The following is an 11806-nucleotide window of genomic DNA, read 5'->3' as shown; positions in this document are numbered from 1 at the left end:
ATTCTGGGAGTGAGCTGGAATGAATTAACCAATATCTCTGCCTTTATGGGGCTCACATGCTATAGGTGAAGAGAATTAGATAGTGATATATGCTGTGAAGAAAAATTAAAATAAGTAGAGCCTGATGAAGACTGTTCTAGATAGAAAAGTCAAGGAAAGCATCTTTGAGGAGATGTCATTTGAGACATCCAAATGAAAAGAAAGTGAACCATTTGAGTATTTAGAGGAAGAGTTTTCAGTCTGTCTAAAAAGTAAGGAGGTGCAAAGGCCCTGAGGTAGGAATGTGCTAGGTTTGTTCCCGAAACAGCAAGAAGGCCAGTTTGGGAGAAACTGAAGAGGCAGAGAGTGGTTGGAAATAAAGCAGAGACTTGTGATAGGCTTAAGAGCTTCTTTTCTAAAGGATTCAAGAAAGGGTCCAAAGAAATATTGGGACCTGGGCTCCAGGTAAGTCCTGTCTGGTGGATATTCAATACTCCCTCATTCTCTAACTCTCACCTTCTTTCCCCTTCTCCCAATGTTGTCTTCACAGATCTCTTTAATCTTCAGCATCAGGGGTCTCTTCCATTTCCTCAGAACATACCTTCCTCCTCGGAGTGGATGAAGTCCCAGCTCCATCAAGTGTTGTACAAGTTCTGCCGCCTCCGGCCTCAGCTGGATGTGAACACAGAATCAACCTGTTCTGGCCCCTGCCGATTCTGCAGCGTGGGGGAGGATGAGCTCTAGTGCCATGGTAGGAAGGGTGTGGAGGGCTGGGGGTCAACCGGGAGCATTTCAACTTTTGTTTGTTCTCTCCATCTGAAGGGCTGTGTCCAGGCTTTGTCTTTGTCTAAAAACAAACACATTTCACTTCTATGATGTAGTTTTTTGTTTGTTTTTGTCTAGTCGCAGGGTTGGCAAACTGTGGCCAATGGACCCATTCCCACAGGCCTGTTTTTGTAACGTTTTATTGGCATACAGCTGCACTCAGTTGTAGAAGTATTGTCTGTGGCTGCCTTTGCACTACAGAGCTGAGTAGCTGCAACAGGGGCTGTAAGGCCTGCTCAGCTGAAGATATTTACTGCCTGGCCCTTTACAGAAAATGTAAGATATTTACTGCCTGGCCCTTTACAGAAAATGCAAGATATATACTGTCTGACCCTTTACAGAAAATGTTTGCCCAACCCCTGGTATATAGTCTAGGAGACAAATGTGTATTTCTTCTAACAACATGATTTTAAGACCACTTCTTGTGAAATAAGAGTCCCGGCCTTATTATGCAAAAAGATGTTCTCTGCTTGGTGTGGTCCCTTTCTTGGGGAGGGTCCCACAGAAACTGACAAGGCCTTTGGCTGAGCCCTCTGGTTAAATGGCATCATAGTAACCTGGTTTCTCTCTAATCCCCAAGACTCTCCCCTGAGAGGAGGAGTGGGGGCTCGGGTTCAGCCTGCCACACTTGTAGTCCTCAGTTAATTTTTTGGTGTGTGACTTCATGGCTGTTAACAGAAAGGTATGTGGTCAAAACAATGTGGGAGATTTATCCAGACTGCTGGAGGGAAAAGTGTTAACACATGTTCATAGGCAGATGAGTATTTTGAGAGACGCTGAAACATGGTTGCTATCAGAAGTCGCGCTTGGATGTATGTTTTACAACGAGATCCATATTTTAAAAATATTTTAATGTTAATACTAATGGATTTGACATGTGTGTTAGGGGAGAGAACAATGGAACCTCAGAGCTGAATGCCAGTTGAGAGAACATACTTTCTCATTCTTGATATGCGAAGTTTAAGAATTTCTTTTGGGATGATGACCGTGGGGTACAGTCTATGACATGGCAGTACGCATGTGCTGTTTTCCCATTGCTTTTTCCATTGGAGAGTTGCCCCTTTTTCATTTCATGTGATCTTGTTGAGCAGGTGGTTGAGACGGACCCATGAATGTATCCTATTCTTTCGGCCACAGTTATTGGTCCAGGGAAGGCACATGACACCAACTGGAGCAGCCTTTCTTGTTTTGTGTGCTTTGGTTGCTGGTGCTCTTATTTTCTTTACCTTTCTTAGGCTTCTGTTTTACCCCAGAATGATACTGAGTTCTAATTTGCACTGGATAGTTGGAGAAGATTATAAAATCTCTTTAAAATATTATTTAACATTTAAAGTGCTCTTCTATTTTATAATTGGAATGGGTGTCACAATTTCACTCATCCCACATGCTCTTCTGCAATGTGACTTTGCCATGCTGCAGCATAAGGTTGAACATAATACTCGTCCTCTGAAATATGAACTTAGTGACCAGCTTGACGAATAGTGAGACATGATGAGCTCAAAAAGCACCCAGATCAAGAGATGGAATGTTACCAGCTCCTTTGGACCTGGGACAGTATTGGTTAATTTCAGTTGCTTGTAAATTGTATACAAATGGAATATCTCATGTCTGTCTTTTTGGTTTAACCTGATGTTTGTGAGATTCATTCATGCTGTTGTGTGTGGTTGTATGTGTTCATTCTCATGGCAGTATTCCACTGTATGAATACACTACAATTTATTTATCCAATCCTCTGTTGGCAGACATTGGGGAGTTTCTAGAGCTGGGCTATTATGAAAAATGCTGCTGTAAACATTCTTGTCCATGTCTGTTCATAAACATATGTATACCTTGCTGTTGGGCATCTTCAAGGAGTGAAAGTACATTTGTTCATGCTTAGTCTATGGTGCCAAACAGTTTTCCGAAGAGGTTATACCTATTCACTCCCACTGGCGCTGTGTCAGGATTCTAGCTCAACATCTTTGCCAACATATGGTATTGTCTGTCTTTTTCATTTTAGCCATGGGGTGAGTGAGTCCTTTTGCTTCAAAGAGGTATCTAATTTCAAATCGTTGGAAGCCTAACACTGATCATTTGGAGGACAGAGGGAATCAGTAGATGTCACTCTTTAATAGGTAGCAAAAGCTCATAATTTTTAGGAATTTTTGGAAAATTTTTCTGTATTACGTGTTACTTACTAGATACACATATTTTTCTGTATTATTTTAGAAATGTATGTATCATTGCAACATATATATTTTGAGGGTCTGAGCCTACGTTAGACTGTGAAACTACTGATATGAACTGCGTGGCTCTAAATTAAGAAGGTTCTCAAATTTGGACAACATCAATGAGCTCCTCAGGCTGTGGTGGAAGAAACAGTAATATTAATGCATGACAGTTCATTGAGTCCTCACGGATGACCGTCCATATGCTCTGAGATGTAAGAGTAAAGCACCCACCGTCTTTGGCTCTCCTGCTCTCGCTTGCTAGGGTACCGGGTCTGGTCACTGCCGAAGCCTGGAGCAGCAGCCATGCTGCCATCCACCAAAGGTGCTGTGACTATCCACTGCTGTCCCACCCAACTTCAGCGCCAACCGCTCCTTCTCTGTCACTGCTGCTGAAATTGCTGGGGAGGATTTCGCCTTGCATCTTCATGTTCTATGGAAATTTTAATGAGACAGCTCTTTTTATTTCACTGGCTTTTTAAAGCCATGGTAACAAGATGTTGGGTGTGGCCAACACACTGGGAATCATCCCTCCCCTCTTGTCTTGATGTCATGGAGCCCAATTCGTGTCCTTTGCCTTTCTCTTCCTTTAGGATGAATTACTTCTCAGGACTTCTCCGGCCCTTCCTGTCACCAGTCCCGGCAAAATTATCTCACCCTTCGCCAGCTGTGCCCGGGCACGTCTGAGTCCTGAGTGCTTGGTCTCGAGCTGGGGTGACCGCTCGTCTGGGTCAGCCTGGGTTAGTCCTGGCTTATGACTGGTGTACTGGCATAGTTATTAACAGCTCTCTCTGTAATTTCACAAGTTGCTGGGTTTGGGTGGTATAATATGGTCACCCTCTCTCAAGCCATCTTTACATCTTTTCAGAGGTAAAGCAGAATCAACAGCACAGTTTAGAGCAGTCAAGACATAGACCATATAGAAGAGGATTCTGAACTCCCGAAGGCTGGTGTTGCCATTGCAGTGACCTGGCTGGCGCGCTGCCCCTGCTCTTCCGGTCAGCCCTGCGGCTGGCAGCCACTTGGCTCCCCCTACAGGCTGGTCTCTGTTCTGGTCCCAGATGGTTTCCTCTTTGCACAGAGCTGGAGCAGAGTGCTCTGAAACTCAGTTGGAGGTTAATACTTGGGGTGGTGGGCTCACCCAGCACGCCCTTGTGGGCCCACATTTCCTAATCAGCTGTGTTCCGCAGACAGTTTCTCTTCTGTTCATATTTTAGTTCTGAATGGGGCCCTGCTGATCTCTTGTCATTTCCTCCATCCCGTGGTGTGCCCTGGGACTGGACTCTGGCTCCTGACCTTCAGTCACATGGGTCCTGCTTTCCACTGCCAGCTTTTCCCATGGTCCTGTCCTGTGCCAGCCCTGGTCCCCCTAGCAGTGCACTCTGCTCTTTGGAACCTCTTGTCACGCTTGTATGCTAGCTTTCCATCAGGAAGGCAGGGTGCTCTAGCAGAAAGGGCAAGGCCATCGAAGTCGAAGACCTGGATTCAAGCCTTAGTTCTGCAATCATGTGTGTGACCTTGGACCAGTCACCCAGCCACTTAACCTGAATTACTTTCTCCTCATCTGTCGCCTATGAAATGAAATTCCTGCTTGAAAATTGACATCTGGGCTGAGAGGATTTCCCAGTGAGTTTGGTATGCATCAGTTATCAGGGGCTGGATCAGTCTTTGGGAAAATCAGACTTCTGACCTGGAGGAATCAAGGCTCTCCATAAAGGAAGCTGGGGAAGAGAACCTGGAACAGCCAACCTGATTTCCCACCTTCACGTTAGGAGAACATTTGGCCAGCTCCCGAAGCGGAGCTATTCACCTATCTCAAAACTGCTGCAAGCCCAGAAAGACCTTGAATCAGACGGCTTCTCACAAGCCAGGGTGACTAGAACCTTTCCCCATCTCCTCTCATTGGTTTTGGGGAAACTACTCTGAGAAATTTGTCAGGAATGGAGAACGGTCTGATACTCTCAAATGTCTGTCTTTTAGTAACGCTTAGTTTCCGTTTCAGTACAATAGAAAATAAGGAGAAAGCGTTAGTTTCATCACTTTATACTGAAGTGAATTCAGAATGAATTGGAAACGTGTATGTTATAAGCATCCATATTAATGACCTAAAATATAAAACAGAAATCGGCAAGGCCAACCAGATAGTAGTTCTGTTCTTCCTGGAATGGAAGGTGGCGGTGGAGAGAAGTAGTTTCAGTAAACATCTCTCTCCTGTGCAGAAATCCCCAGGGTAGGACGCAGATCTGATTAAATGAGTAAGGCTTACATTTATTACGGTATATTACAAACATTTTTCAGCATTCAGAAGTGACTGGTGTCTCCGTGGATTTGGCCAGTTCCTGGCAATTATGCACTTGGCTGCTACTATAAACCAGCTTGCCAAATGCCTGGAATGACGATCCACGTCTGAGCGGCTTTCAGTCTGGGAAGGATGTCGTTCAAACACCGCGTTCCTTCCCAAGGTGGCCAAATCCCAGTTACAGTTCTGTCCTTTAAATCTGTTTATCCTGAAACCTGACCAGAAAGGATATGGCCACATCCCTTGCCCCTTTCAACTTCCGCAGCACACACCTGGGGGACCTTGAGTGGGTTTTACAGGGTCTTCTGCTGTATGCCTAGTGCCTTAATCAGAAAGTAACATTTAGAACATAATGTGTCAGATGGATTATTAGAAAACACTAATTCTTTCAGAGACTGTGAAATCTGGAGGCCTGGCCCAATTCCAAACAAAGTAATGGCATTCTTTTTTGAAATGTCCTTCCAGTTTTATTTGAATGAGTATTAACCAACCTCTTCTCAGTGGTACCTGGTTCACAGTTGTTCTTTGTGTCTCAGCCCTTTATTTGGAGGAGAGGCTGTTGCTTCACATGGTCTGTATAGCAGTGGAAGCTCGTGGAAAAAAACCAAACACTTTTCAGGAATGTGAGCAAGGACTATCTTAGCATAAATGGAGAGGACTAGAATATGCATTCTACAATGCAAGAATTTTTGTTTTTTTTTGTTAATGATTGTTCATGATATCTAGACCCACATCTGGCTCATAATAGCCACTCAGTAAATATTCGTTGTATGAATAATGAGTGAATATATAATTGATTGTAAGCCCAGCCTCTTAATCGCACAGTAAATATCACTGTCCATTTCTTATTCTCTTTTATTTTTCTTACTTTGTTTATATTCAATTTAGACAGAAGGCAACTGCCTTCTGCACAGGCATTTCTCTACTAAATGGGGCAAATCGAAAGTCAATATCGCATCTCCAATGGTGCCTTGTGCGCAGGTGCCTGGCTTTTCACTTATTCCTGCCTCTCTTCCGCCCCTAGCCTTTCCCACTCTGCTCGAGAAGAGGCCCCCTTCCCCTGGCTCAGCCTGTGGCCTGGTCTATCTCAAAGGGAAATTTGTCTGTATCTGTAACATGACATGGCCATGACAATGCTCACCTCTTTTCCTCCAGTTCGAACAAGGCATCCCTTCCACACAAGACAGATCCTTTTCCTCTGCGGACTCTTACGGCATTACTGATTTCCTCTCTCTTTTGCCTGCTCCTCATTGCTGGCTTCTTCAGAGTCCACAGAAGAGCGCAAGTTTCTCCAATATCAAACACACACACCACACGCACCATACACACCCACCACCGCCAACACGGTGATCCCCCAGCCCCTTAAAAATAGACCCATATCACTTTTACCATCACAGCCCAATTGTTCAATAGAAAGAGACTCCACTTTCTCACTTTTTTCTCCTCTCATCCTTTGCAAAACTAAACAAGAAAAATTTCTCTCAGAAGGAAAAATTAAAATCAGAAAATATGTCTCTCTCTTAAGAATAGAACCAGATTTTATTCTTCCTTGCTAGCTAGATTTCTTAGGATAAGAGCATAAGTCCCAAATCAAATCGCATTTTGTTATCATGGAACTTTTTGTTGGCGAAGTCTCTTGACAACAAAAGAGAAAATTACGAGAACAATCTCTTATTGTAAAACGTGTTCATTATCCAAGAAGAAATACTCGTGTAGACCCCATCTACTGGAGTTTAAGGTTGATGGACTGACCAGGTGAAAATAAATGATGGTTCTTAAAGTGAACCAGTTGATGTAAATGAATGAGCAGGATGTTTGCTAATCTTTCTTAAGGTGTGTTCTTGAAAAGGGTTTAGAAAGGTCTTGTAAACTCCCCCTGGTTACAGGTAACAATTCTAATGCTCTCTTTCTTCTTTAAAGGTAGAGTCCTTTAAAAAGTAATTTCTGATGTTTATTCCTGAATCCTAAACACAAGATACTGTCTTTTGCTTGACTCAGTATTATCTTCCACATCAACCACACTCAGGACTCTAGCCTGTATCTCTGGCATTCTTCTGATACACTCTGTGAAGTTTATCTCCTGATGACATCTACCTGTCACACAGTGAACACTTAAGCTGAGCCTTCTGTGGTTTTTTATTCTGATGACTGATCCTTTCTTGAAATTCCTTCTTCCCTCAGTTCTCAAGGAGTAGGCTCTCCTAGCTCTCCTTCTCTGATTCCCCCTCCTCTGCCTGCCGTTCCTCAGGGTTCTTTCTTTGGCTGTCTTCTAACTCCCCATACTCTTCCTTGGCTGTCTTATTGATCCTGTGGCTTCAACTGCCAAAAAGCCCATGAATTCCTAATCTCCACCTCTGGCTCTTACCCGTCTTCTGCGTCCCAGACCCGTGTCCCCAGCTGCCTCGCACCTTGATGGCCCTCAGGCGGTGAAGCTCCACACCAATAAGGCTGGAGTTATGATCACTTTCTCAAACTTGCTTTTCCTCTACGTCACTGTAGCCCCACACCTGAGTGTCATCCTAGCTCTTTTCTCTTCCCCCCACTTGGTGACCAGGTGTTGTCTTTTCAATTCCTTAATACCTTTTGTTTGAGCCTCCTTCTCTCTATCCCACTGCCACTGCCCCAGATCAGACCTTATCAGTTCTCACCTGGAATATTGAAAGTTCTCACCTGCCTCCTTGCATCTTCAGTGCATTTTCCACATGAATCTTTTGATGATGCCAGAGGGATAATTTTGAGATGCCAATCCGATCATGTCACTTCCCTATTTGAATACTCTTTACTAGTTCCCCACTGTAGAGAGGATGAAGTTCAAAACTTGAGCATAGCATAAAATATCGTTTGTTCATTGCCCCCCCCAGCCCTGCATAAACGATGCATCTTAACTTTCTTATTTGCGGGGGGGTTCAGACTCAAATGCCTACAGTGAAGGGGATGGTGGGGACCAGATGTGGGTGTTGCAAATTGGAGAGTTCATAACCCCATCTAAAGGGGACATTCTTTGGCTCCAGCCTGTTGTTGCTGGGTGGGAATTTGGGCCCAGTCCAGCCAAATTAAAGATTTTTTTTCAAAAGAAGCTGGATTTTTATGTTAAACTTTCTGTTTATTAAATGTTGGAAACTAATTTAAAAAATTAAAAAACACTGTGTGGTAGTTCATTATGAAAGTGAAAAAGAAAAACACATGATCTGTGGACTAAATTAAACACATCTGCGTAAGATTGTGCAAGATTGATGCCTGTGTCTAGAACTCCCCCTGAATTCTGCATCTTAGCCACATGGAACTGCTTCCAGTGCCCTAAACATGTGGGATGCCTCCTCAGCTTTGTTTTTGCTGGCTCGCTTGGTTTGGAATGCCCTCCTTCCTCCTCATGCTCCTCCCACCCCACCCACCCTTCTCCCAAATAAATGCTGAGGAATTTAGAGTTTATCCTAATCTGTCAAGACTCCCCTCCTAAGTCCCTTCTCTCTGAAGCATTTCTTGGCATTCCTTCGCTCCACTTTCCTTTGCCCTCCAACAGGTTCTGTGGAACTCCTTTTGTTTTTGTTTTCTATTGGATTCCATGATGCAGTATCTAGACCTTAAGCAGCAAGGGGACGGTTTCCATGACAGATTTATCCATGCATCCTCAAGACCTAGCACAGTGGTTGGTACATAATAGGCACTTAATAGATATTTGTTGAATGAATAAACTAGATATGTACTTTCTAAAATTGAAACTCACTTTAATTTTTATCAAGAAATGCCAAAATGCTATTTTTATAGTTGAAAACTTAATGTCGTTCCAAAATCCTCATAGTGGATATTATGGTATTGGTGCCTCTTTTGGAAGCCAGTCCCCAAAGATGGCCGCCAGTGAACATGCCTCCTAATATTCATGACCTTGTGTAATTCCCTCCCCTTGAATCTGGGCTGGCCCTGGGGCTTGCTTTTTGACCAATAGAATAAGGTGGAAGGGACACTGTATGACTTCCGGGGCTGGGTCAGAAGAGGTCTCATGGCTTCCATCTGAGTTTTTTTGGAGTGCTTGCTCTTTTTCAATCTCTCTGGCAACCCAGCTGCTCTGCTGTGTGGAGAGACATGAAGAGGCCACATTGTAGGCCTCTTATGGACTCCTGTTGAGCTTCAAGCCAATAGCTACTAGCATCAACTGCAGGCATGGGAGTGGGGCATACTGGACACCCAGCCCAACTGAGCCTTCATACTGACGTCATAACCAACTTTGCACTGTAACTGCATGATGCCTGCATGATGCCCCCAAGTGAGATCTGCCCCGCTGAGCCCATTCAACCCACAAAACTATGTGATGATAATAAAATTACATTTCAAACCAGTTAAGTGTTGGAGTGGTTTGTTAATACAGTGATGGATAGCCAGAATAAAATAAGCTTGGAATTACTATGTCAAGAATAGTTTAACCTGTCATGCTACAATAGATCTTGGAGTTCTGTGCAGTTTCCTTCACTGAACTATATACTACTGATACATTCATATATGTATCAAAAAATCTGAGTTAAGTTCTGTAACAAGCTCTTATCCTTCAAATTCCCTCACAGTGACTAATGTGATAATGAAAAATTGCCAGTATAAATTCCATCCTATAGTAGCAAGGGCGTTTTTCATTTCATTAGCATGGAATTGTAGAAAATATTTCTTATGGTCCTTTGTATGGAGCAGTCATTCTCTAGCAAAATAATCTATGGCAGATCTTAGTCAACAACATTTATTGAGTTTCTAGATGTTGGAGAGCTCTCTTCCCCATTTTAAAATCAGGGTAATTTACATACAGTGAAACACACCCTTTAAAGTATACGGTTCTGCAAGTCTTGACAAATGTAGGCAGCTTGCACTCAAGCTACAGAACAATTCGATTTTCCTCTCAAATATCCCTGTGCCCATTTGTAGTCAGCTCTCCCCTTTGACCATTGATTTTCTTTCTTTAAACAATCATGTATTGAGGTGAAATACATGGAATGCCATAATAACTGTTTTAAAATGAATAATTCAGTGGCATTTTCGTATATTCATAAAATTGTGCAGGCACCACTTCTGTCTAGTTCCAAAATATTTCTGTTATTCCAAAGCAAACTCCTTAGTTTTCTCTCCCATTCTCTCCTACCCCTAGCCCCCGGCACCCACCACTCTACATTCTGTGTCTGTGGCTTTATCTATTCCGGGTATTTAATATAGATGGAATCATATCATATATGACCTTTTGTGTCTGCCTTCTTTCACCTAGCATAATGTTTTGGCTGTTCACGCTGATTGTAACGTGCATCAATACCTCATTCCTCGTTGGGGCTGTATAATATTCCATTGTATGGATATGATCTGTTTCTTTGTCTCTCTAGTTTTGCCTTTACAAGGATGTCATATAAATGAAATCATATGCTCTGTAGCCGTTCTAGTTCAATGAGATCTTTTGATCTTTGTTTTAGAGGTGTGGGTACCTTCAAAAGTCTCTATCACTTGTTAAACTTTTCTCCCAATGGTTCTGTTGAAGCATGGTATTTTGGGGTCATAACTTGTGTGTACTCTCTGCCCCATGCTTTATCAAACTTCCTCATTTTTACATGGAGGCCCTGCCCAGAGCGTGGGTACCTGACCTTAGTCACCATTGCTTTAGGGAAAGGTTGTAGGTGTGAAAGTAGAGAACACAGTGTCTGACCCTTCACTTTAAATTCGAAAACCAACTCTGGGAAACAAACTGGGGGCTTTAGAGGGGAAGGGGTTGAGGGATTGGGCTAGGCCGGTGATGGGTAGTAAGGAGGGCATGTATTGCATGGAGCACTGGGTGTTATACGCAAACAGTGAGTCATGGAACACTACATCAGAAACTAGGGATGTACTGTATGGTGACATAACATAATAAAAAATTTAAAAAAATAATTTCAAAAACCATTTTATGGGTATAAGTAAGTTTTGTGAAGAATACTTAAGGAGTCAGGTTTTTTCGCCATGAGCCACAGAAGTGAAAAACTATGGGCTGGGGTTGGGAGGGAGATAGTAAGATGCAGAAGTAAAGGTATTAGGTGCTGTTGTGTTCTTGGGGAAGGGAGTGCTTCTACTCCCCACCCCCTCCTTGGAGAGCATGGTTGGGGGAGGGGGAGGATACCAGGACATTCAGCTATGTAAGGGAATATGAGGACAGACAGAACTTGTGATTATGTTCCGAGTGGGGTCTGGGAAAGCAAGGCAGACTCTGGAGCTTCCCTATTGCACTGGTGAGATGTCCCCGAAGAAGTGTAGATAAGGCCGCGGAATGTGTCAACACAGAGAGGGCCTCAATGGCCCGCCTGGTTTCCTGGCTGAATGAGCCATGGGAGAGCAGACACAGTTTCACGTTGAGGACTTGGAAGTTAGCCAAGAGGCAGAGCAAGAGCAGGTGGGCCTGAAGGGGTCTCTTGGTAGGGAGACCAGCCGGGGTGAGAATATATGTATTGTGTGGCTGGAGACCAGATGGGAATTCAGACCCCTCAGCAAATGCTGGCCTGGA

The 11806-nt window shown here is 43.5% G+C and overlaps 1 long non-coding RNA gene across 1 annotated transcript in view; it reads left to right on the top strand.

Annotated features, from left to right (window-relative positions):
* LOC113242360 (uncharacterized) overlaps positions 1-11806 on the top strand; it is a 290347-nt gene that overhangs the window by 3405 nt on the left and 275136 nt on the right. The window contains exon 2 of the long non-coding RNA XR_003311894.4: positions 530-730. This is a non-coding gene — a long non-coding RNA (uncharacterized LOC113242360). The remainder of the gene's footprint in view (positions 1-529; positions 731-11806) is intronic.

Source organism: Ursus arctos, unplaced genomic scaffold, assembly GCF_023065955.2.
Source record: "Ursus arctos isolate Adak ecotype North America unplaced genomic scaffold, UrsArc2.0 scaffold_25, whole genome shotgun sequence".
Lineage (NCBI taxonomy): Eukaryota > Metazoa > Chordata > Mammalia > Carnivora > Ursidae > Ursus > Ursus arctos.
Note: the sequence above shows the minus strand (reverse complement) of the source record. Positions and strands in the feature narration are given on the sequence as shown.